The sequence below is a fragment of the Rattus norvegicus genome, chromosome 19 (assembly GCF_021556685.1).
Source record: "Rattus norvegicus strain SHRSP/BbbUtx chromosome 19, alternate assembly SHRSP_T2T, whole genome shotgun sequence".
In the NCBI taxonomy this organism is placed as follows: domain Eukaryota; kingdom Metazoa; phylum Chordata; class Mammalia; order Rodentia; family Muridae; genus Rattus; species Rattus norvegicus.
Window position 1 is genome coordinate 32311421 of NC_141552.1, and position 27283 is coordinate 32338703.

General features: G+C 45.9%; 1 long non-coding RNA gene across 1 annotated transcript in view; it reads right to left on the minus strand.

Annotated features, from left to right (window-relative positions):
* Positions 1–681: 681 nt before the first annotated feature.
* The window catches only part of LOC102553444 (uncharacterized), a 102209-nt gene continuing 75607 nt past the window's right edge, over positions 682–27283 (minus strand). The window contains exons 4-5 of the long non-coding RNA XR_015643563.1: positions 11671–11837; positions 682–1735 (exon numbers count right to left, since the gene is read on the minus strand). This is a non-coding gene — a long non-coding RNA (uncharacterized LOC102553444). The remainder of the gene's footprint in view (positions 1736–11670; positions 11838–27283) is intronic.

Consider the following 27283-nt stretch of genomic DNA (forward strand, 5'->3'; position numbering starts at 1 on the left):
CATTTGTTTTGACTTCAATGTTGGGAATAAGACCCCAGGGCTGTGTCCATGGGATGCAAGGATTCTGGCACCTAGATAGTGTCCTGGGGCAGACTGTGTGACACAGGAGCTCAACAGTAGGATATCCACAGTTGGCAAGAAGAGTGGGCAGGAGCAGAGTTCTAGAACAGAGAGCCCTTGGTCGCTTGTCACACTGGCTAGAGACAAGACTAGGAAGCAGTTGCCACATCAGCAGACAGTAGGAAGGCGTACCTTTGAGCAACTAGGGCAGATTTCTAGTGGGGGGTAATTACCATTGGCTCAGCAAATTCCCACCTCCCCGGACTTGCTCAGTTACAAATCTACATCCCCCTTCCTTCTTCTAGGTGCTCGTTGAGATTGCCTGTTTGTTCTAACGCTCCCTCAGATTGTCCACATTTAGTTCATTGCCAATGTCTTGGACCTTTCTCATTTAAACTTTCCCAGGATGTCTTCTGTCTGAGTTACTCCCTTTGACTAATGTCTAATAGTCTCTGCCTTTAGAAATAGTGACAGGTATCCTATGCCAAGGTTAAAGCTCAAATCTTACCATTGCTCCTGCTTTTGAAAAAAGGTTTAAAATTTTACCCAGACAGGTATATGTTTGGTCTATGTCGCGCCCAACCTCGACCGGCAAGGAAGACACCACCAGCGAAGGTCTTCTTCAAGCAGTTTTACTCAGGAACCTTGATACAATCTTCTGACCCCGGGAAATCCCTGCACCACACTTAAATAGCTAGCACTAGCCAATCCTAGCAAGCCACGTGGGGACAGCGGATAGGTTGTACTATGTGGAAGGGACCAGGCCAAGCAGGAACAGCCAAATAAGGACTTGTTTTTCTTAATGAGCGGAAGGCAGAAACCGGACTTGTTTTTCTTAATGAGCGGAAGGCGGAAACCGGTGCCTTCCCCGGCCCGGGACCTCGCAGCTCCCTACAGGTCTACAAGTGTACCTGTGCACCACCTGCAGACCTGGAGCCGGTGGGGCCAGACGAGGGTGCAGGAGCCTCTGGAACTGGTTACATTTGGTTGCGAGACACCATGTGGACACTGGGAACAGAACCTCGGTCCACTGCAAGGGTAGCCGGTGCTCTTAACTGCTGAGCCCTCTCCAGCCCCACTCTTGTACTTGCCCCAGTCCTTAGCGTGCCTCATCCTGCTGATTGCACTAAAGTCCCTGATTGGCATGAAACATCCTGTGGATGTTCCTTCATTTCCCAAGCATCCTGTGGATGTTCCTTCATTTCCCAAGCATCCTGTGGATGTTCCTTCAGCTGCCAAGTGTGCCGTTCACCATTACCTCATATCACTCCATCCTTTAAGACCCAATTCAAAGATTCTAAGAAGGCCTCCTTCGTTCCAAGCTCCACATTGGTGTAGTAGTCCAATATGTCTGTCTTCTGGAGCACTGGTCAGGTTGGGATCCCAGTTCTCTGGCTGGAGAGCTCTTGACAACAGAGATCAAGTCTTCCGCAAGAGCCTAGCAGACGCCCAAGAAATACCGAACTAGGGAAAGGCATGTCTTCCTGATGGAGACCTCAGCAAAGGAGACAGAGCTGTCGGCATCCTGGGGTTGCCATCTTTGAGCAGGACATCCAGCAGTCACAGTACTCAGCTGCTGGCATTCAAGCTGTTAGCTGCCTGTTTGGAATCCGGGCAAGGAGGAGATGCTGTCCTTCTGTGCTGGCATCTCCGGAACCCATCATGTTAAATCAACCTGTAACAACAGGAAAAGGACTAGATAATTTGCAACCAGTCACTAGCCACTTGTCAAGTCAAGTTAATGACAAGGTTAGCCTAACAGCCCACATCTGGGTGGACGGATGCTAATGTCACACAGACTCATGTAGCAGATTACTACCACATCAAACGAAAATGAAGCAATGGAGTATGTATGGAGATGACTCAATTGGTAAAGGGCTTGTCCTGTGAGCATCAGGGACTTGAGTTTGACCCCCAGCACCCATGTTAAAAAATTCCAGGCACAGTGCTATAAACCTTGGGCTTGGGAATTGGAACTAGATAGACCCCTGAGGCTTGCTGGCCAACCAGTCTGTCCAAATCCATAAACGCCAAGCTCAGTGAGAGATTCTGCCTTTCGAAATAAGGTAGAGAGCAGTGGAGAAATATACCTGACCTTTCATTTCAACACATATGTGCATACTTAGGACTGCCCCTGCTGCCCCAACACACACTCTGCAAGTCTGTGCTCACTCCTGTGACCCGAACCAGGAAGGACCAGCAAGTGAGAGGAGTAGAGGGAAAGACACAGAAAACTAAGCACAGTAGTCTGTATTATCAAATTTTGCTTTCCGTTTCCACAACCTCCATAAAACACCATCTAGAACTCACAGAAAATGTTTACTGACACGTGATGAGTGTTTAGTTTACAGTAGTCAATATTTCCTCAATAGGCATCTGGATAAAATGATTTTATCCCCCTGATTTCAACCCCCCTGATTTAATGTCATGGGACGAGAGAGATGACAGAGAGTCAGGGTTCTGAAGAAAAGACTGTGGAGGGAAATGAACCGTAGATCCCTGTGTAGAGACGGAGAAGTTGATGCTTAGGTCAAGGAAGGGCTCAGCTGGTCCCTTGGCTTCCTGGCAGTGACATAAAGAACACCTTTAGCAGTACAAGGTGAACTGGCTGAGGCCACAAAGCAGGCCTGGAGACAGATTGAGAAGAGTCATCCCATTTGGATCTGGGCAGATGAGAAGGAGACTGTGAGCAGGACCTGGAAGGACAGGCGGGATCTGACAGGTTGGGACAGAGGATGGTCCAAAGCAAAGGGGTGAAGTCGAAAGAGGATGGACGGCATCCCAGGAGTGGCTTCCGTGTGTGAGCAGCCAGATGAGCTAAGGCAGGAGCCCACCTCAGTTTCCCGTCTTGTCAAGACCATCACCTGACACCCGGTATTTATAATTGTCTTAATTGGCCCGCTTAGTACGTTCATTACCTTGTAGCCCACAGTATGCTCTGGAAGTGTAGATTAGATCACACATTGTTGACTGATTAAAATGTCCAGTGTGTTTAATGTAATATCTCCCCCTTCTCCCCCTCTCCCATTGTCTATAGTTCCTAAGTAAACTGGTATTTCTGACCCTGGCCTTCTTCGACCTTCTGACCATGCATCCCTGAGATGCAGCATTTGCTGCGAACAGGAATGTTAAACAGAAACAGTCAGAACAAGGCTCAGTTGTAAGATGGTGGACTCTACAGGAGACTGGGTGAACCCGGCTGGCTCTTGGAAACTCAGCACGCGGGAGGCTGAGGTGGGAACAGCAGGCCGGAAGATCACCGTGCCTGAGGGGCAGCCACAAGGAACCCTGTCACAAAAGCCAAAATAGAACGTCAGCCGAAACAACACGTTTTAGCCTAATTTTAAACATTTCAAGGCAATACTGCAGGAGAGAGAATTTAAGATGCCTTGCTCATAAGGAAAACTAAAAATTATGTTGATAAGAGCTCTAGACAGAAGCTGGACTGGTGGTAGCACATGCCTTTAATCCCAGCACTTGGGAGACAGATGCAGGTGGATCTCTGAGTTAGAGGCATTGGCTGATTGACCAGATTGCTGGTCTACGGAGCGAATTCCAGAATATCCAAGGCTACACTTTCTTCTTTTGTGAGTTAGAAAATAAAGTTAGGGCCATGCGTCATGGCAACAGGAAGGAGGAGGAAATAGAGGTCAGGAAACGCCATTGAAGAGAAGGCAGGAAAGTGTAATAGGCCTATGATGGGGAGGACTTGGGGATGTCTTCTAGGGGATGTGACCACTGCTCTCATGAACTCACTCCAGCTATGCTCACCTACACTGGGCCACCCAAGAGGGAGACAGTCACATTCAGACCCAGGAGGGCTCATAGCCATCCAACCGCTCTCTGGAGATCTAGCAGTTGATGGCTGTTGGGGAGGGGGATATTGTCTTCCATGAGAGGTCCTCTGGTAAAGTATGTCCAAGAGAATTAAATTCAGTGAGTCAAAGAAAGGACACACACACACACAAAAGGCATGATAGTGGGAGGGGTGGGGTATAAATAGGATATAAGAGGGCAGGGTGGAGGGGTTGGGGATTTAGCTCAGTGGTAGAGCACTTGCCTAGGAAGCGCAAGGCCCTGGGTTCGGTCCCCAGCTCCGAAAAAAAAGAAAAGAACCAAAAAAAAAAAAAAAGAGGGCGGGGTGGTAAAAATGTATATTGTATAGAGGAGTCAGATTATCAAAGAATAAATTAATTTTAAAAAGCAGAGAGTTTTTTTCTTTTAAGCAGAAGGAACTGAAATCATTCAGTAAGGCCAGCTGTGACTTAACCATTGTTAAAAGCTAGAATATTCGGGGGCTTCTTTTAAGTTCTTTTCACTTCTACACACTCTTGAAAATCACTTTTAGGCCGGAGAGATGGCTCAGTGGTTAAGAGCACTGACTGTTCTTCCAGAGGTCCTGAGTTCAATTCCCAGCAACCACATGGTGGCTCACAACCATCTGTAACGGGATCTGATGCCCTCTTCTGGTGTGTCTGAAGACAGCGACAGTGTACTCATATATAATAATGAACAAACCTTTAAAAAAAAAAAAGAAAATCGGGGCTGGGGATTTAGCTCAGTGGTAGAGCGCTTACCTAGGAAGCGCAAGGCCCTGGGTTCAGTCCCCAGCTCCGAAAAAAAAAGAACCAAAAAAAAAAAAAAAGAAAAGAAAATCACTTTTATTTGAAACTGATTTATTTCTTTGATCTATGCCTGCCTCTCCCCCTTTTGATACAAGGTATCATTCTGCAGCCCTCACAGGACTGGAATTCAGCTCCAAGGCAACCCCTTGCCCTCCAGGTCCATGAACCAGCAGACCTGTCTGTAGGCGTTTGGTTTGAAATTACTCATGGAAGTGGAAAGGCAAATGAATGGGAATTAAGGAGACAGGTGAAGATAGGCATTCAGGTCAGCAGCCAGCGTGGCCTGCTTCTTGGTTTGAGTTCAAACAAGCTCTTCCCACCTCATTTCTGGAAGACGGCCATCACACCACTGCACCCTGACTTCCTTATGCAGGATACTGTGTTGAAAGTGAGGGCATAAGGAGGAGGAAATGGAGCAAAGGAAAAGAAGGATTTGGCCAGCCCTCCAGCCCCAAACTACGCACAGCTGTAGATTCCTCTCACAGACAGCTAAAGGAGACTGAGGCTCAAAATGTCTGCGTACTAGATACCACACAGCACAGTACCTGACAGGGTGAGGGGCAGGAGGAGCCCTTCCCAGGGAACTCAAGCTCTGGCTTCAAGTGTGGGTCATTTGGAAAGCGGCTTACGATCACTCTGACTTACAGCAAGGGCGGCCTTGGATGTTAGATGGGACACCATTCTGGAAAGGACTCTCCTCCTTCCTTCCTTCCTTCAGCCAACCCCAACAGTGCCCGATGAGCATGTATCCTGAAGCACATCCTGGCTAGGGCTGGCATAAGAATACACTGTGTGATGTGAAGATCAAGTCCCAGACGTATGTCTGTCTCCTCAAATGTCATCATTTCCTCACATGGAAGGCATATTGAATTCTTCTTGTTCTTGGAAGTGTATGAGCATGAGTAGGATACAGAGTAGTCCTACTGTGCTCTCACACAGAGCCCATAGAGCTTCTCACTTCTATTTAACTGAAATGAAGGACCTGTGCACCACCTTATCTCTGTCTCTCCGCTTAGAATTCAAGAGTACTTGTTATTTGGACATAAAGCAGAATGTCCCTAACAGCCTGTAAGTGTGGGGGATCTCAGAGTTTCTCTTGCTGCAGGGACCCCCCTGTTGCAGGCCCTTCTGAAGACTGGGGCATCCGAGCCATCAATACGCAGCTAAGTGACACCCGCGGAAGAACAGCGGTGCGGGGACAGCTCCCTGTTCACCCTTTCCTCTTCCGGGGTTTAATTGCACTCACAAAGGCAAGCCCAAGGCCTCCGAAGCATCCCTGCGGCAGTCACAAAGGCAGGGAGACTTCAGGCTACAGCCACAAAGCAGCCTCTGCTCTCCCCCATTGTGCCCAGCAGCCACAGCGGTCTCAGAGCCGGCGGGAGTCTTACATATCTCCTACGTGCAGCAAAGTGGAGGAACAATGGGACAAATTATGAACAAGCTCGGAGCAGAGCTGTGGAATTCTTCCCTTTGTGAGCCTCCATTGCTGTCTGCTGGGACAAACGGCTAGCCTGAGGGGAACACGAGGGAGTGGGGGTGGAGGGTGGGGGATATCGCAACAGTAGAAGGCCAGCCAGGGTCCCTTACTTCGTACCCGAGTGGCAGCATTAAATACTTGTAAAAAGTCCGGGGTAGAATCGAATCGAAGAGAAAGCCTTCGAAATGTGTGCGCTGAAGTTGATCCCCGTAATATAAGCACAGGATTGTTGGGTGGCCTTTTCCCTCTTTCCTTGTCCTCTCCTGTGGCCTTACAGAGCTTGAGTCCACTATCAGAGGATCTGGCTTGCCCAGCTTTGTGGGACTAGGATTATGCTTTCCCAGGATAATAAGAAGAAAGCATCCATTGGGCAAACAGCTTGGGAACACACCATTAATCAGTTTAGCTCTCCAGGTGCAAATTCTTAGGTTAAGAGTGACCCTTTCTTTTTGGTCAATAGCTGTTTTGGCATGGTCTTAATTGTGATGACTTCTCTCTCCCTGAAGAGGCACTAAGGAAGTCACACCTTTGCTGATGTCCTAAGCAACACCAAGAGGCTTTTATTTGATAGTGGGTCATTTAGAAACAACACCAATGGAGACAGGACTCGCCACAGATCTGTGAAATCCTCACAAAGCTTCACAAAGTAATGGGGGGGGGGTACTCAAAAATTTAAGTTGTCTCTTATTGAATGTCAGACATCTGGAGAGGACTCCTTCAATGGAACAGAAGAATTCAACAAAGTGACACATCCGTGTTCAAATTAGCCACAGACACTGCGATGTGACAGCCGCTGCTTTCTTCCAAGTATCAGAAGCAATGCTGGGGGTTTGAAGCAATTAGAACAATTTCCTTCCTGGTAAGACTTTGAATATTTATTAGCCTTTTAAAAGGTGGTTAATACGGGTGCTACAGGAAACAGGTACCCCTCTAAAGACAAAACTGAGGGCTCGTGAGGTGTGTGGATGGATAGAAACAGCCGGCAATTCCTTCCTAATGAGGTGGGACATTTCTTGAGTACTACTGCTTGATTGCAGGCTGAGCTGCAACAGGCCCTCCTAGGTCAGCATTTGATAAGCAAAAGGTGCTAAGACAACCTCTAAGATGTCTCGTCTCTCAGGAGGTGCCGATGAGCAAAGTCAGAAGGCACAGAACAAGCCAGATACAGCAGAAAGCTGGGACCATAAATATGTTTGGATACGGCAGTGAAGAAGGGGTGGTCACAGCAAGGAAGCTTCATGGAGGATGGACCTCCAGGGACCTGCGAGTGATATATTCATAAGGAAAGGGACGTGTGGTCAGTCCAAGAGAGGCACAAAGCATGACGGTGCAGTGTTTACACACAACTGTGCCAGGCACCACACAGCTAGGGTCCTCAGTACAATCCAGGCTTCAGAACCCTGAGCTTGGATGCTAGTCAGACATTTTCAGTTGTTTACAATTAGGTTGTAAAACTTGGTCCTCCTAGAGGGGTGTGCCCTGCACAGACACCTGGGTCTGAGAGGGAGCGTGAGGTAGGCTGCTGTTGAAGCTGACAGAGACTGGTAGGATGGTGGCCTTAAGGCTCTCGATCTCGGGAAAACATCAGCGACTCAGGGGGATGAGATTAAGTTACTGCCTCTATTTCTGACAACTGCTTGTGTGTTTTCAGCTAAGTGAGCCAAACTGCAAGCCACTTGGCAAATCGTTTATACCAAATGCTGTGACCCGGGGGTGTTATTAGCTGAAATAAGGATTTTTTTTTTGGCCTAAAGGAGTATTATGTCTCCACAGAAATTCCTTAGCAGTATCTCCCCACCCCCACCTCCACCCCCAAAAAAATTCAGAAAGAGACATGGCCAGGCTGGCCAGTAGACCTTCTTTTGGAGAATAATTTGGCAACTTTGCAATAGCTTCCACTTTGGCACCCGCCCCACCTCTGTCCATAGAAATAGCGAGAAGACAATGTTTGAGGACAGAGCCTACAGTGTCCCGTCGTTAGCTGCTCAGAGCTTTACTCACTGTCCGTATCCCCACAGACCCTTGGCAACAGGCTGCATCTGATGCGGATGGTCACTTTGACACACACTAGAGGACTGGCTTTTATTTCCACCCCCACCCCCCAGGATGCACCTCTTCCTCCCTCACACTTAGTTAAGACAGATCACTGAGATAGATACATCCAGAGCACGGGAGCTAAACGAAGACAGAGACAAGTCTAAAATGTATCTCCCAGGACTGGAAATGTAGCTCAGTGATTCAGGCTACACTTGGGAAGGAAGGGGAGGGAAGGAGGAAGGGGAAGAGAAAAGAGGGATGGAAGAACATTTTCCAGAAGCACAGAGTCTCTTCCTCATCCTCCGGAACCTCCTAGTTCCACTAGTATGGGCTTGTCTTGATTTCTACCCATTCTTCATATTTGTTTCATAAGAAACAAATTCCCCAAGTCAAAGAATCCACACACCAAGCATATATGCATTCTGGAGACATCAAAAGTGCCAGGCAGCACCCCCTCCCGCCACCCCCTCTCCCGCATTCCAAAGGAGATTATTAACTGTCCCCAGAGAACGGGGCCAGCTGAAAAGGAAGAGACCCGGTTTATATGCTAATCCCACAAAAGCAAGTACTTCTCTTGCTAGATTTACGGGAACCAGAGGTTGAGCGACAGCAGCTAAGTCCTCACTCAGGGTAAACAGTTTCTACACCAACCTCCAGGTGAGGATTTCATTTCAGGGAGGCGAAGATGGCTTTTTTGTTGTTGTTGTTTAGCTTGAAATCACGAGGTGTGTAACCTTTCATTTCTCCTGCGCTCCCAAATGGAGGCTTTCACACCAAGTTTTGTTTCCCGACAAGGGAAAGAAAAATCATGGTTCTTGGCTCTGCCTCTCTCGTCCTCCCCCGCCCCCCAGGCTTTTGTGTTCCTAGGAGACCCTGGTGCTCCCTGGCCAACTGCACTGGACAGGATTAGCCCACTAGTCACAGCCCTCAAGGAATAAATATCTAACACCTTGTTCCCTTTCTCGGTTCAAAAGCCACTGCCACCAGGGTACACTGGTGGTTTGAAATAGACTATGATTCATATGCAAAGTAGAGGAGGATTTTCATGATTTCATAATAAAATGTTGAAACGCTTTGATCTCGCGTTGTAAGGAGCTGTGAAACAGTGCCTCCGAAACAGACAGATATTTGTGTAAGCGTCCTTTATGTATTGCCAGTGAGGAATAATAACATATCAAAGCCCCAACTTACCTCATCTGCCTGGTACAGCCAAGGCATAAATAAAGAGGAACAATGGAGTCACTATTACTCACTCTCAGAGAGCCAGCGACATCACTGTATCCTTTATAATTGTTGGCAAGAAGATTAATGTTTTGTTAAATATCAGAGCAAGGTCACAAGGGGGCTCATGGGCTTGTCTAAACACCCAGTCTTTAAGCTTCTTCCTTCTCACTTGCTTTATTTTGGAAATGAACTTGTAGCGTTTCATCTAATGATGGTGATTTTGCCTTTGAAAGACAAGGGTAGCATCACCACCTTTCTTTGAACACACTCACATAACACGAATGTGCACACACATTTTTACTCACGTGTATACCGGGAAACACACATACACCCTACACACACACCACCCATGCACATGTACCATACACTCAGATTCACCACACACACACACACACACACACACACACACACACATCATACACACATCCCTATGCACAAATACAGACACACAAACACACATACGCACACGGTTTCTCTAGATGATATTTAAAGAATAGGAAGAATTTGACTGTAGCATATGGACAATGTTGCTATGAGGTGACCTTGCCCTTTGAACCAACATGGATAATTTATTGCCTGTCCTGTGGCCAAAAGCAAGTGGTATGTGCTTAGGAGATAGACTTTATTGGGGTTTGGGGGCTCCCTCCCCTCTCCCAAAGACTGCTGTCATCATCCCTGTGCTTCTGTTATGTTTAGCCTATATGTCCTCGCATACAGATGTTTTCACCAGCAAACAGTTCATGACCCAGGACGAGCAAAATATTTTGGCTTGCCCTGGCTTTCAGCACCTGTTTAAACCAAAGGCCGTTGAAATCTCGGTGCACAGGTCAGAAGGCTCACCCAACAACTGGAGAGGGGTACAAAGCTACAGAGACAGTCTTACAGGGCGTTTTCAAACCCAAGACCCCATGCTAATGTCAAGGACCCTTACTGCCTTGCTTTCCAGATGTGGAAAAGAAGACAAACAGCAAATCCACAGAGAGGTTGTCCTTTTCCTTTTCACATGAAGACCCTTACATGAATCTCCCAGTTCCCCTTTGTAACAGGAGGAACTGGCCACTGTAGTTTATGCCCATCTCCCGTTGATGGCTCAATATTTTTCCAGGCAGTGTCATATCTGTGACAAAGCAGCAGCCTGGGTAGCACTGGGCTTTAGCCATTGTTATCTGAGCAGCTGCGGTAGGCTGGGCAAGTTCTTCATGACTCTGGGGACATGAATGCTCTTCACATTTCCCCAGGGGGACAGTGACAGGGCTCAGAGGATTTAGGGTCCCTAAGCAGGATGTGGTGAAGTCACAGCCGGAGTGATGGGGACCAGCTCTGACATCATCAGGCAGGACTGACAGGCGTCTCATCATCGGTGATGGAAAGAAAAATGCTGGATAATGCAAAGGGACACAGGGTGCCTTTCAAGGGACCTCTCTGCCTCTGCTCTCTTAATTGCTTGTCTGGGAGAAGAAGTTTTAATTGTAGCTCTAATTTTAAGGTGATCTGCTTAGTTGTCATTGTCATTGTCATTATTGTTGTTGCTGTTGTTGTAGCTTTCTTTCTATGAAGCTTGAGGGGGAATAATGAAGTAAAGAAGAGAGCTTGGTACGAGGTTGGTGTAAGAGCCAATTAGATGTGAAAGGAGGGTGCCCTGGCTTGGGAGATGAGCTACAGCTTCACCAATCTCAGTGACAACTGGGGCGTAGAGCCACAATTACCATGTCCTCTCTTGCCTCAGTCAGCACCATCTGAGAAGAGGACACTCCATGTCATTCGGAAGCCTACACTTCCTGTGCATGCAGGACCTCACGGAGATATTGGGGAAGGAACAGGATGGACCTATCAGGGGCTGGCAGAGTAGGGAGTGGACGGATGGATAGATGATTGCAGAGATTAAATACAAAGTGGACCATGAGAATAGCTATCCGTCTATAACCTGTAGTACAGAACTGGCCCACTACCTGATTTTGTAGATTTGGTTTCATTGGAAGATAGCTAGGACTGTTTCTTTATGGTTCCGTCTGCTTCCATGAACTGCCTCACCGTTAGCCAGGACATGCCGCTTATTAGCCCCGTGTTTCTTAATAGAGATAAGTGTAGGAACTCCTACATTCGAAACTTCTGGGTGCCACGGCAGTGTGGCTTGGACTGGAGACAGGTCTGGTGCCAGTGCTGGCTGCAGCCTGGACACTTTCTTTCCAAGCCGCACACTGCATTGTACCTGCCACAGCACTTGTACGGGCCCCGAGGACGACTCACTTGAAGGCTTAGCAGCAAGAGCCTTCATCCACTGGGCCAATCTGTCAGCTCGGTGATACGGGATCGTGACACAGGAGAGAATGTCGGTATAAGCCAGTAGGAAGATGAGCTGGACTCTGCAGAAGAGGTTTGAGTGGGGTGGGGAGAGAGGTGCTCAGGGTTGTAAGCTGCAAGATAAAACCATGAGTTACAAGAGGAGTCTTACTCTACTGCGGCTTCTTATAAGAATCCTATACACTGTAGATTTAGGACTGGGAAAGGAGAAAGACCATGCACGTTCAGGTCTTAGACATGGTGAATTGCCATTTTAACACTTCTATTTTCTTTTTAAGTGTCATCTCTATTTGGGAAGCCTTTCCAACAAATGATAATTATGTTGGGCTTCTTGACTCTCAGCTGGACCAGGTTTCAACCAGACTCCGGGGTGAGGGACTTATTTCTTGTCTCTGTCTTTCCAACAACCCTGCCTTTGTGTTTTCCCTCTTGTGCAAAGGTTTCCTTCTGTCTTCTTGGCTATTCTGTTGCTCTCATTTTGAGACAGGCTCTGCCTACATAACTTTTGGCTGTCCTGGAGCCTGCTATGTAGAACAGGTCGACCTCAAACTCACTGAGATCCTCCTGCCTCTGCCCCTGAGTGCCCATATTAAACGTATGTGCCACCATGTCCGGTTTTGTTTTGTTCGGTTGTTTGTTTTCAAATAAGCCTTTCTTAACTAGCATTACCTTTGTTGTTTAACATATATCCGTTGTGTGGTGGGAGTGCGTGCACACTCATGAATACATAGCATGGTACACACCTGAAGGCCAGAGGACGACTACTGGAAGTTGCTTTTCTCCTCCCACAATGGAGGTCCTGGGCATTTGGAAGTACGTACCTCTTTACTCTTTAACCCATCTTGCTAGCCCCGGTTTGTTCTTGATAAGCATTTGTTATGGCATGAGTATAATTTATTCTTCCAACGGCCATTTTAAAAACTTTATTTTTCAGACTGTACTATAATTAAATCTCCCCCTTCCCTTCCCTCCCTCCCATCTACCCCCTCCGTTCTTCAAAATTCATGGTCTCTCTTCTCATTAAGTGTTATTGCACGCATATATGTATTTTCGTATATATTCCTAAATGTAAACTGTGTTCAGTCCGTATAATGTTACTTGTATGTGTGTTTTCACATCTGACCATTTGGCATTGAACAGGCGATTGGTGTGCACTTCCTTGGGGAAGAGCACCTCTCGATCTCCTGGCTTTCCTCAGTTGCCTATAGTTCTCTGTGTAGGGTTGAAGCCTCATGGTCACCCCCCGACCCGTGCTGGCATGTTCATGGGCATCATCTTTGTTCGGCTCACACTTGGATGTTTATGTTGGTGAGACTTTGGGTGTAGATTCTGATCGTACTAGGAGATATAGAACCATAGCAAATTCCCTCATCCTCTGCCTCTCAAAGTCTTTCCACCCCTCTTATTCCCGAGCCTCAGGTGCTAAAGTGTTTTATAAACATATCTACCGGGACGGGCCTCCCCAAGTCTGCATTTTGAGTTTGGTCTTCTGAAGTTGTATCCATTAATGAGTTGAATGTGTCTCGGAGGCTTGTGTGTTGGACGTTTGGTTCTCAGTTTAGTGATGGTTGGAAGATGGTTGGTTAAGATGTAGAATCTAGGGCAAGGTGGTGGCTTGATGGAGACGGCCCTTGGGAGAACACAGCTACCGTCGAAGACGTGGGTAGTAATAAAAGCATGACCCCCATGTCATCCTCCGTGTAGTCTCTCCTATTACACACCCTTCCATCATGTTATCTACCTGGTAGGGAACTCCTCACCAGAGCCAACCCTATGATGGTCAGTCACACAACCTCAAAAGATGTAGGCCAAAGACACCTTTTCTCTACAAATTGGCCAGCGCTGGGTCATTCATAGTAGTAATAGAAACGAAATAAGCCAATTATAAAGCCACGTGTTCACGTTTTGCTTACATGGACTCTGGTGAATACTCTTGACAGGAAATAACTAAATAAATACATTTGGCCAGTAAGCAAAGTCAAGGATTTCGTCTGGTGTTCGCATACAGCACTGACAACCTCATCTGTTACAGAGCAAAGAAGAACCCAATGTACTAGTTTTGTTGTTGTTAGACAGCCAGGTACTCATTAGGAGGACTTTACCCTTGTAGTTAGTGAGGTCTTTCCATATATCACTTTCTCTTTAGGATCTAAGAAGTTATTCCCACAATACTTCAGAGTCTTATAACCTTAGCATGTAAGTATGAGGAGTGTGATTACTGTGTTCTCCCAAGCATAATGCTGAGCCGGGCTGTAGGATGCACCTCAACTTTGTTTGCTATGGTCTACGAGGAGGATCACAAAGGCTGCTGTGATAAGATAAGCTCAGTCTTGTGCTCCTTCGACCCATCAGTGAAACCAGAGACCAGAGCAGTCCACAGGTCTCCACTGCCCGTTTTAGGTCTTTTGATGTCAGCACTTATTAGAAAGATGACCAAAGAACAAGAGGCTGTCTGAGAAAACACAGCTACTAGAAGTTACAACACAAAAAAGTCCAGCTTGGAGCCAGCAGGGTCTTAGAGATGTTACATTAACTTGGCCAAAATGAACCACAGGGTGGTGGGATCGGTAAGCCAAAATAAATGTCCCAGGAAGGCCGATAGTGGTATTTTCTGTTTCGTTTGTAATGGCCACATTCTGTGGAATAGAATGGTGTGTGGAAAACCTTGCTGGCCATCAGTTAATGTTACCATAACCCCTCTTAGGCACTTGGAAAGTCAATGCACTAGGCAGCTTCCACATACCCACCAAGGATGCTTCCCCTACCAGTCATGCCTTTGTTTTGGGTGTGAGCAGGACCTAGGAGTTTGCGTCTAATGAACAAGTTTACAGAAATGGTAAGATGTGCCAACAGGAGCTAAGTTACACAAGTTTCAGATTCTGTCTTCCTTGTCTTTTTCTGGTTTCTTGCCTGCTTTATTGAAGCCAGCTGTCATGGTGTGAGCTGTCCTGTAGGGAGATCCTCATGGCTAGCAAAGCTAGGGTTTCTGTAGCCAATAGCTAAGAGGGAGCTGAGGTATCAACCTACCAGGGAACAGGAAGGTAAAGGCAGCAAGTGTGTGTGTGTGTGTGTGTGTGTGTGTGTGTGCGTGTGCGTGTGCCTGTGTATGTGCGTGTGTGTATGTGTGTGCCTGTGTGTGCGTGTGTGTGTGTCTGTATGCCTGTGCGTGTGTGTGTTCGTGTGTATGTGTGTGTGCGTGTGTGCATGTGCGTGTGTGTGTGTGTGTGTGTGTGTGTGTGTGTGTCCCCTTTCCTGACATGACACAGGCATGAGTCACCTGCCCCATCTACGAACAATCAGCATATCTGGTGTCCTTCGTTTTGTTTTCCTTTTGAGCCTCAAAAGGAACTCCAAGAGAGGGGTGAGTGACAGATTTGTTTATTCTCTTACTATCTTGATGGGGGAATTCTATTTTGGCTGCTCTGTTGCATGAGACATGACTCAACACTTAGAGACTTAAAACAGTACACTTTATATTTTTCTCCTGATTTCTTTTAGGGAATGGGTTGCCAGGGATGATACCCAGAACTTCGTGCATGTTAGGAGAAGCTCTACCCCGGCTTACACCTCCAGTTCTCTGAATTCTATAAGTCAGATGTCTGGGCAACATGTGACTTCAATCTTCCCTCGGCACCAGTGGATGTTACACAGAGGTGCCACATACATGGGCCATGCCACCTCTGCCTGTGTTGGGTGCTTTGACAAGATTACAGGTTAATACTGTGAGGCTTTCTAAGAGCTCATGCCCTCTCCAGCCCACATTCTTGGGCTAACATGGCTTTTCAAATTGCAATGACTTTCCCAATCCTATGGAGTTCCACCTCACTGCTCCCCCAACATTGTGAAAGAACTGAAAGACACACAGTAATTAAATGCCATAAATAATCAAGGGCACATGTTGACTTTTGCTGTTGCTAAACAGAGTATCATGGTGTAGCCCAGGTTGGCCCCAAACTTGTAAGCCTCTCGATTCAATTTCTAAAGTGCTGGGATTAAATGCATCTATCACCATATCTAGACTAGGTTTTAGAGTTTTGTTTGTTTGTTTGTTTGTTTGTTTGTTTGTTTGTTTGTTTTTCTAGATACACATTCTCAGGTAGCCCAGGCTGGCCTCCAACTTGTTATAGAACCTAGGATAATCTTGAACTCCTGATCCTCTTGGCTCTGCTTCCCAAGTTCTGGGATGAAAGACATGTGCCATCACATCCAGCCACAATTTAACTTTTGATCAAACAAAACTTTACAAAAATGTATTGACTCATCATGTTAATATCAGAAAACTCATGTGACATTTGGTGAAAATGAAGAAGAGGAGGCGGAGAAGGAGGAAGAAGAGGAGAAGGAAGAGGAGGAGGAAGAGGAGGAGGAGGAAGAAGAGGAAGAGGAGTAGGAGGAAGAGGGGAGGAAGAAGAAGAAGAAGGAGGAGGAGGAGGGGGAGGAGGAGGAGGAGGAGGAAGAAGAGGAAGAGGAGTAGGAGGAAGAGGGGAGGAAGAAGAAGAAGAAGGAGGAGGAGGAGGGGGAGGAGGAGGAGGAGGAGGAGGAGGAGGAGGAGGAGGACAGACCAACGAGTCTTTTCTGTATCAATTATAGCACAAAGGTCAATTCAGACTGTCCTTGTCTGTGCTGCTCAACAGTTCCCTTGGCACTGACAGCAATGTTCCAGTATATTCTATTCGGTAGCTACTGCCAGACAGGGTTACCAGGCCCTTGCAATGTGTTTAGTGTGGTGAGCTGAAGTTTAGTGAAACTTTATTTTGATTTATTGAAATTGGAAAGTCAAAAGAGCATAGTAGACTCCATATTGGATCACACAAGACTATGGAAATGTTACTAGTTCATTCCATTGTTGACTTCGAGTAGCAGTCTCACACTTGATGGAGTCGTTGTGTCCCTGGTACCTTCAGGTACTACTTCAGTTTCTCCGACTCCCAGAATGAACTCACATCCAAACGACTCTGTGAGTAACCGCTGACCCACAATGACAGGACACTCTGAAAATTCTGACAGTCTGTGATAGCCACGTGTACACAGTTGTTTCTAAGCCATGGGGTACTCAAACTTCAAGAGTCCCTGAAACTCAGCAAATTCACTAAGCTCCCTCCTTCCCCAGGGACAGAAGTGTTGGAGATTGGTTCTAATGCTTTGATTCAATCAGGAATGTGTGTATCCAAATGCTAAAAGGTCCTTGTCACCAATTGGTTTTTGATCTATCAATAAAGATGCCAACAACTAATGGCTGGGCAAAGAGAGATGGGGCGGGCCCCATAGAGTGGTTTAGTTAGGACAGGGTTGGGGGGAGTAGAGCAGGATTATGCTGAAGCCATTTTGAGATGATGACCATAAGAGCTGCAGGAGATAAAGCCAACCAGCCACATGAGAATTTGGGTGGGTGGCCACTGGCCACTGGCCACTTCCCCATTGGGCCTGGGGTAGCAAGGGAAGGCTTAGGAGTGCCCAGTTTTTGAGTTAGCCAAGGCATTTCAAAAATAAACTAATGAGAGAGAGAGAGAGAGAGAGAGAGAGAGAGAGAGAGTGTGTGTGTGCGTGTGTGTGTCTTTTATTCATGGATCCAAAGATTTCCCTGGGCAGATGGGGAGCATAAAGTGGTGTAGCTAAAACTCCACTCTACATAGAAGCTGTGAAGACTGTTGACAGACACTCTCAGGCCAGCCAGGTGAGATAAAAGACATAGGGACCAGCAAAGCTCTGTCAAAGTCTGACTTTTAAACAAACTAAGCTAGATAGAGGAACTATAGGCCAGTCAAGTTTCCTGGAAGAGACTCAGACCTGAAAGAGACATTCTCTAAGCTTTCACGTTTCCAGCTATCTTGAGCTATCTGTCATTCATATTAGGGTGAGCTTTGGGTGCTATGGTTATATGGTTTCTGCTGCTATAAGTAACTCTTCACTCATAATCCATATAACACTTACGGGTTCAGTAAGTTTGTGCTGCTCTTACTTTGTATACATTGGTTCTGTATCTTGGGTGAAATAGTGTCATACAATACCTCTTAAAGCATAGGTCTCAAATGGGTCACTAGCTGGTAACCAAGTATTCAAACACATATGCCTATCAGGGGCATTTCAGATGAAAACCACTACATATGTCATCTGTCCCCCAGGTCCTCCTATTTTCAGGCATTTCTGGCCTCTTGGTCATGTGACTGGTCATGTGATTCATCAACCTGCATAGTCCCATGACTCAATCTTTAAAATGTCTATTAGTTCTCTTTCTGTGGATGATTCCAACTTATGTGTTCAATCAGATTCTCAGTGCAGGTCCTGGTCCCTGAAAGTTTTCCATAGTTTCTATTGTCATGATGATAGTGTAGGACCAGAGGTGGAAATCTGAAGAACGAGCTCAGAGCTTATTCAGACTATGATGAGAGTAAGTGTGTGAGTGAGTGTGAGTGAGTGAGGGAGTGTGAGTGAGTCAGTGAGTGAGTGAGCGAGCGAGTGAGTGTGAGTGAGAGTGAGGGAGGGAGTTAGTGGGTGAGCAAGTGAGGGAGTGAGTGAGTGCTCTTCTGCCACACTGCAGAGTTAAAACCTGGTCTCTATCACCCTCTTTGAGTCTTCTGTGCTCCAAGTTTCTTTTGTTTTAAAAAATTGTAGTGGGGCTTTCATTTTATTGTGATTAAATACTAAGTGGGAAAGAGATGTTTACTTTATAAGCAGACTGGCATATTAGGACATTGGGCATTAGGACAATAAGCTACCTTCACAAGTTCATTGTGTGCTAACATTTGTTTCTTATTCTTAAGACACAGGATCAGTACAGACCAATATCACACCAGAAACTCTAACAGAAACCAATTGTAGCCACTTTCTTTTTAATTAAAAATGTCCTTCCACAATTTTATACATACATGATATACTTTCATCATTCTTTCCCTATAAAATAGAGAGTAATAAGAAAGCTTGGTAGAGTTGTGGTGAATGGACCCATTCATAAGACCTGCAGGGCTAAAGAAAGAGCACACATGACCCTTCATGTGCAAGGTCAATCTGTATGGGTTCCAGACATTGCTGCACCCTGGGCTTTGTACCATCCCCACCCCAGTTAATAACCACCTGCACTAGTAAGTTTTACATAACTGTAACAAACACCAGAGATTATCAACTTAAAGAAATAAAAGGGTTATTTTGTCTAACAGTTTGCAAGGTTCAGTCTATGGTCAGTTGGCTCTGGGGCTTTGAATCCTATGACATAACAAAATCATCCCTTTCACATCCAGGAAGGAGTGCCAAAGGAAGCAATTTGGGTCCCAGCTTCTGGAGCACATTCACAATGACCTAAATACCTTTCATTAGGCCCCACCTTTTACAGGTCCTACACCAGCACCTAACTGAACCAAGCTGGGGACTAGGCCCTAGGCACATGGGCCTCTGGTGGATGTTCATAGTTCCACCTTTTGCAACTGGAGACACTCAGTGTATAGGACAGCAGACCAAGGAAAGACCTGTAGACAGGATACCCCGAACTTTAAGCAGCCCAGAGGCAGTCTAGAAGTCTAGGAGGTAGATTCTAGGCAGACACAAGCCTAGATTCTCCTTAGTAGGGAGAGGCACAGTCAACAGAGAAGCAGAGCTGAGGTCATAAACTGTGTATACACACTCTGCATACAGACCCTCTTGCAGGGTTCCAAGTCGGGTCCTAGAAGTAAGGGTTAAATGGACTGCTGAGAACAGAACAGGCACCTGCTCAAGACTTGGGAAGTTCCTACCACATTCCCTTGAGGCCAACAGTGGTGTCCAACTGCGTAAGGTCCAGCTGTCCTCTGAGCCAGCAATGACCAACAGATGACAAGGCACACACTTTATTTGAATTGGAGAGAAAAGAAAGTCAGTTTAATCTCTTCAAAGAGAGTTCAGGGACTGACAGGGAGACGAGAGGCCACAAGATCCCAGAGGCCATCGTATTCTGAATTCATAAGGTCAAACTTTATAACCCTGTTACTGCCACAGCTGATAAACCCTATCAAAGATCTGCTCTCTGATTTCTGCATTAACTGTAAAAGGATTTCTCTGTTTTTCTTATAATGAAGGCCATGAGGGAACAACATGTGACCAATGAATTAAAGAGAGAAAAACGCATTTTTAAGAAGCACTTTGTACGTAGAGAGCTGTACATATGAAGCAAGTAAAGCATTCGTCACTGGGATCACCAGAGAAAGAGTTCCAGAAATGTGGCTCATGTCAGGGCATAATGGGGTTGAGTCTACAGTGAGAACAGAGAGGGCTCTCCAAATTTAAGGAACAACCACTGTGCATGGTACCAATACAAATCACCACCTCAGGCTTTGCCCCTTAGATTCAAATTCTTAACCATTTGATGGCCTCCTTTGAGGTTTCTAGTGTGCAATGGGATTGTGTTACTTTATTTTAGCCTGATTTTAAAACAACAAAATTAAACAGTATATCTGCCCACTTAGCAGAATTTTCCACTTATAATGTACCTTATCGGTTGTAGTTTACCATACACTACTGAAGACTGAGGCCCTCTCATTGGCCAGCATGTTTCTCAGACTTAATCATCTTGTAAGAATAAATGTGCCTCCCCTTGATCGTCAATTTCCCATTTTTCCTCTCTCAGAACCCCCAGTGACTATCGTTCTGTCCTGTCTATGATTTAAACTCTGAATTCCTTAATATGATATCAAAATAAGATAGAATTTCTACTTCTATGACTGGTTTATTTCACTTAGCATGATGTCCTCAGGTATCACCCATGTTCTTATACAGTATGAAGTTGCCTTTTGAAGGTGACATGGTATGCTCTATTTTTCTTTCTTTTTTTTATTTTTTTAAAAAATTTATTTATTTATTCACTTTACAACCCAATATCAGCCCTTCCTATCCTTCCAATACCCCCTCATGAAAGTCCTCCCCCATTCTACCTTCTGCTTCTCTTTTGAGAAGGGGATGCTCCCCTCTGGGTGTCACTAACACACACACTAACACAACACACACACTCCTCCTTGCACATCAAGTCACTGTGGGACTAAGCACATGCTCTCCCACTGAGGCCAGACAAGGTTGTCCATTTAGGGGCACAGAATCCACAGGCAGACAGTCAGGCAGACAGGCAACCGGCTCAGAGACAGCTCCACTTGAAGATCGAGCTGCTCATCTGCTATATATGTGGGGGGGGGGCTTAGGTCCAGCCTGTGCTTGCTCTTTGGTTAGTGATTCAGTCTCTGGGAGCCCCCAAGGATCCAGTCTCCATATTTTTTAAAGATCTGTTTCTTTATACTTTATCTGTGTATTTGTCTGAATGTATGTATGTGTACCATCTGCCTTGCCTATTGCCTTTAGAGAGCAGAAGTAAGTATCAGATACCCCTGGAGTTAGAGACTTCTGAGCTGCTGTGTTGGGTGTGTTCTAGGGCCATAGCCCAAGCCTTCTGCAAGAGCAGTAACTGCTTCTAACTGCTGAGCCTTCTCTCCACTCCCTTCAGTCCATATATTTTACACACAATTAATATATACATTTTATGAGCACTGGCACACATACCACATTTATTTTGTCTACTCATTCCTTTGAAGAAGTTTTAAATATAAGAATTAAAAAAACTGTGGAACACTAGAAGACATAGATAGATGCTTCATACTGTTGGCATGACAACAGGGGTGTTGCCATGGGCATGCCGCCATAGGTAACATAGGGTAGAAAGACGGGCAGGAAAACATACAGTGTCTTCATTAGGGTCTTATTGCCATGAAGAGACATGACCAAGGCAACTCTTATAAAGGCAAACATTTAATTGGGGCTGGCCTACAGTTTCAGAGACTCCTCAGTCCATTGTCATCATGGTGGGAAGCATGGTAATGTCTGGGCAGACATGATGCTGGAAGAACCAAGAGTTCTACATCTTGATCCAAAGTCAGTAGCAAGAGACTACTGTCTTTTGCAGGCAGCCAGGAGGAGGATCTCTTCTGCATATGAGTAGAGCTTAAGCATTAGACCTCAAAACCCACACCCACAGTTGTTGTAAAAATATAAAAAAAAAAAATAAATCAGTCTTTTACCTGCTCTAGGTCCAGCACCACAGTGCCCCAAGATATCTGATAGATATCTTAATCTCAGTCAGCAAATTCTCTCACCCGCTTTGCTCCACCCCGTGTCACACTGCCGCAGGCCTCTCGCTGAGACTGGTCCATCCAGTTCCCAAGGCCGGCTGCCACCATGGCAGAAATATACACTCTAGTTCTGCAGCATCCCACACGCTCTCCCAAACTCAATTCTCCACAAGAAAGAACACACAACCCAAAAAGCTCTGACCCAATTGATAAGATATAATTGCCCACCTAAACATACAAAGCCCTGTACACATCCATCCCTTAAGAACATTCAGAACAACCTGTACAAATGTACAGCGTGGAATCTTAACGTCAGCTTCCATGCTGTCCTACGGCTACTCTGCCGTCTCCTCCTCCCTCCTCTTCCCTCAAACTTTTCTCCCGCCCATCCTTCCTTCTCATCCAATGACAGGACAGGCCTCGTTCTATCCTGTACCGGCCTTCACCTGTATTTTACCAATTAAATGGAGAGAAGGTTCTGATGAAGTCACCTGAGTCCTGAGTATGTGACTAGGCAGCCATCCTTGGGTCAGCGGAATTAGCATCAAAATACAGATAACTTTAGGGCAAACCACAACACACAGTGATAAAACTTCCTCCAAAATGGCCACCCCTACTCCGAGGCCACACCTCCTAATAGTGGCAATTCCCATGGACCAAGCGTATTCAAACCACCACACATAGGAAGCGAAACTGCTCTTGCACAGCCAAAGGAACGACTGACAGAATAGAAGAGTGTCAGGGAGTCGGGGGAGATGTATACAAACCGTCTAGCCCGTGAGTATTGACTTCCAAAATGTATGTTACTTCACCTCAAAAACAGATAAGTACAAGCTGATAGAAAAACAACCTTGAATAGATGTTTCTCTAAAGAAGACAAGCAAATGTCCAGTCAGTGTATACAGGGGCATTCAGTATCTCTCACCTGAGAGGAATGTAGTCCAAACCTACTGTGAGATTCAGACTTACAGCTCTTAAGATAGCCATCAACAAATAAGCTCTGAGAGGAAGATGGGACCTTGCTCCTTGGTAGAATGAAAAATGGCACAGCCACTGCGAAAACAGTATGGAAGTCTCTCAGGGTTAAGAAGAGGGTCTGGAGCAAACGCTTGCTGCACAGATTTTGGATTTCAGCCTCCATATTAAAGTGATGCTGAGATTGGCCATCTGCACAGGCAACCCAGTGCAGGAAGGCAGATAATAGGCCCCCAGGGACTCACTGGCCAGCCAGTCTAAGCAATGGGTTCAATGAGAGACTTTGCCTCAATAATAGCAATAATAATAATAATAACAATAACAACAATAACATACATACATAATACATACATACATACATACATACATACATACATACATACTGCCTGAGGAAGGCATCTGATGTTACTATCTGGCTCTAAAAGTTGCACCCAGAAGCATGAACACACACTATACACATGTATGCATTATGCACACATACATAATAAAAAATGTCATAGAAAATTTAATTGCCTACAGGTAGGTATGCTTGTGGGCATACACACATGCTATACACGCAATTAAAATGAAAGCCGAAAATAATGTTGTACTAATTATTGTATAAAATACAACTCTTTAGTTCTCTTCCTCTCTCTCTCTCTCTCTCTCTCTCTCTCTCTCTCTCTCTCTCTCTGTGTGTGTGTGTGGGGGGGGGGGGCAAGTGGGTGTCTGTGTGCCAAGGACCATAGGTGGAGGTAAGCAAACTTTGAGGAGTCAGTTCTCTCCTTCAACCACAGGGGCCTCAGGGTTTGGACTCAGGTCCTCAGGCCTGGTGACAAGGCCCTTCATTCAGTGATCCATCTTGCTGACCCATAAGCAGAATCTTGAAGAGATATTCGCAACCCAGCACTCACTGGAGTACGGTTCACCATACTCAGGAAGTGGGAAGCATCAAGGCTGTTAAAATTCTCTGATAGGCTTTGAAATTTTCAGACGTTTACTCCCCGGACTACGTGTACACACTCGCATCAGCAGGCAGCTCCCTGCTGATGATTGAAGATGTGGAAAGCAGGGAAAGCTAGGACTTTTTCCCTACTGGAAGTTCCCACCCTCGGATGTGCAGAAAGCGTGCACATCTGGATGCTCATCTTGCTCTCAGCTCAACTAGAAGATTCTCTGCTACTGCAAGGCAGGGTGGCTGGCATCCAGTACGTCTAGAAAAGTGCCAGGGAGGTGCCAGGCAGGAAGCAGAGCTGGGCAAACCCCCCAAAGCACACACGATCGCTTTGCAGTGTTTGTCTTTGTTTCTCTAGGTTTTTATTTGCAGCTTTCTCTGACTGTTTTGCATGCCATTGAGAGTTAAAGGAGACATATTGCACATCCTAAAGAGAAGCCGTAAAAATAATTGAATCTATTTCTTTCATGTCTGGATGTATTAATTCTTGCTTACATAAGGAAATACAAAAAACAAACTGTAAACAAGGAATCATCTAGAATCAGATTACGCATGAATAATGGCGCACGTTTTCATCTAAGATGTGGGAGAATCTAGTTCCACTGCCAGTATCTCTTAAAAAATGTTTTTGTTTTTTTGCTTTTTATCTGAAAGAAATTACTCAGAATGTAATAAAAAAAAAGCTCTCTGCTCTAAGAGGATTAATTTACCTTTTTGCCATGAGAAAACAAATCCAAACAGTATCCCGCCCCTGCTCTATAGAAAAAGACAATTTCCGCGTTCCGGTCCTATGGAAGGGTCACATGGTCCTTATTTCCTCCTGCACAGACCCCGTTCCCTCTAGGCTTTCTCTGAGGCTGCTCTGATTCTCTGGGAAGCCCTGATGTTTGAGGAGATGCTGCGTCCCTCTCCAATTTTGGATGTTCTTTCTTTCCATGTGTTCCCTTCTTCCCTGGGGGCCCTTTATTGTGGCATCTGACACAGAGAGGCACTAAATGGGCAAAGAAGAAAAGTCATCAGCCTAGGGGGATGGATCTACCTCTTCCCCAAGACCTCCCTTGCTCTTACTTTGAACTCATTTCTCAACATTACCATCCCTGATCAATCTAACTTACACAGGAGAGATGAAAAGAAGGACCCACCTCATAAGATAATTCTAGGGATGGATGGATGGATGGATGGATGGATGGATGGATGGATGGATGGATGGATGGATGGATGGATGGATGATGGATGGATGGATGGATGAATATGTGGGTGAGTGGATGGATGGATGGGTGGATAGATGGGTGGATGGATAGATGGATGGTTGGGTGGGGTGAATGGATTAGTGGATATGTGGGGGAGTGGATAGATGAGTGGACCACACTCAACACAGTGGGCCACAGATCCCACTTTACTAATGCAGTAATTTACTCCTTGACTCTTGACTCTCATGTTTCAAGATGAGATTTCCATTTAGAAACAGCATGTCATTCTCATCTCTGTCCATCCCACAAGCAGAATGAAGCTTCACAAAGACTTTGTGAAAAGTGTTTCATTATTACTCCTTTACTCACAGGTAAAGGACCTGCATTGAAGCCCAGATGAAAGCATTGAGAGGAGCCTTTTAGCTCTATCTTTCCAATCATCCAGGATCCCAACAAATATTTACAAAGTACTAACTAAAGCAAGGTGGTATAGTAGACCTCCCAAAAAGAGATGTGACAGACACGAGGCTCCTTGTTCTGCTGCTTCATCTTGTAAGCAGGCATCACATAAGCCAACAGTCCATTGCAAATGCTATGACCACTTTGTTCCAGTGTGACCCAGCTTGTCCAATGTCATCACTAAAATACAGCATCCCATGAGACCCTTCACTCCTACCAAACCTGGGTCACTATAAACACAGGTGGAATGAAGGCTGTGTCCAACTGAAGACCCGGCCGGCTCTCGAATACCAGAGGCAGCTCAATGGAAGAAGCAGCACTCCTACAACTCACAGATGGTGGTTGGATGAAGGAGTGTTGAGACAGGATTTCAGAGACCAGTGAGGAAGACCACACATCGCTCCATTTGCAAGAATCTGTGCTTTACTAGAGAGGCCAAGGAAACCTTGGAAGAGTCAAAGCAAGAGTCCTGAACCAAACACAAACTTATAAAGACCACACTGACTGGACTCTGCAGAGAATAGATGCAAAGCAGGATGCAAAGACCAGGTAAGGAGGTGTCCTAAGGAACAGCTGACAGTGGCTGAGGCATGGGCAGATGGCAGGCAAAGGGCAGATCCAGGATGCTCTTTGAGTAGAACACACACACACACACACACACACACACACACACACACACACACACACACAATTGCCCTGTACTAACTGGCTGAGAGAAGAAAGTCTGGCTGCCCATTTGGAGGACCTAGACAGGTCATGGGACCAATGACTGAGAAGGACCAGCCAATCTTGGCCAAGGTTCTCAACAGTATCTGTTATCCACGCAGGAGATGTGTGCTGACTGAGACATGATGCCTATTCTCCAGGCACATCCTAGAGAGACATTGACTTAGCAGAATTGAAGTGAGTGTAGAGAGAGCTAGCAATGAGATACACACAAATCGCAGAGGGTGGGGACAACAGCACACCAGCTATGCCTCGAAATTAGAGGAACACTTGCAAGATTGTAGAATACTTTTTGGTCTTAAGATGCTGGTAAACTTGGCTTGTAAAATGTCAAGTGGGGATTTTTAGCTGGAAGGCACAACAGATAAAGGATACAGAGGCAGAGAATCCAACAGCATTTAGCCATTTTCTTAGCTCAGTGTGGTCTCCTGGGTAATCATTTTATTTTGCAGGTACGATGATACTGACAGTGACAGCAACTTCACCAGGTAAACCTTCAAACTGGCTCCTGCCCATCGCTGACACTCCGCCTCTATGCTTGGATCACAGGACTCGAAGCTTACCTTGTGTTTCCCATGTTCTAGTACTGTGGTCAACCATTCCTTCATAGAACCTAGGTTTGGGACTGTTCGGGCCAAGAATGGGAATACAGGAAGCTGGTCAGTCTAGAGGCTGGGAGACGGCTGGTGGCTAAGGACCCAGAAGGGATGATGGGATGAGGTGTGGTGAAGGTGACATAGTTTGGGGAAGCGGGGCCAAGAATGCATAATTAGCGGATAGTTTCTTGTTTCAAAATTGACCCTCATAGTTCATAAGCATTCAAACCCAAATCTTGGAATATTGAAATCTCACTCAGAAGGGGTCCCAGGAGCATAGTCAAACCAAACAACAGTCTTAGTTTTGATGACCCACTACTGGACCGGTGCCCCTCCAGACCTGGCACGTCTGATGATCTGTACCTTCTATTCTAAAGTAAACTCTAAATTCTCAAGCAAACCCTGCTCTTTTTGTACTCCAGTCTTCCTCAGAGCCATACACACAGAGGGATGTTGGACACATTCTCTGACTGACTCTAGAATGGCTTGGTGAGCGAAGGTAGTTGGCACTGATACCTGGATTGAGTGTTACAGAAAACTACTTGTCAGTTCATGAAAAGCCAAAATATTTATTACTGAAGAGACATATGTATTCTAAAT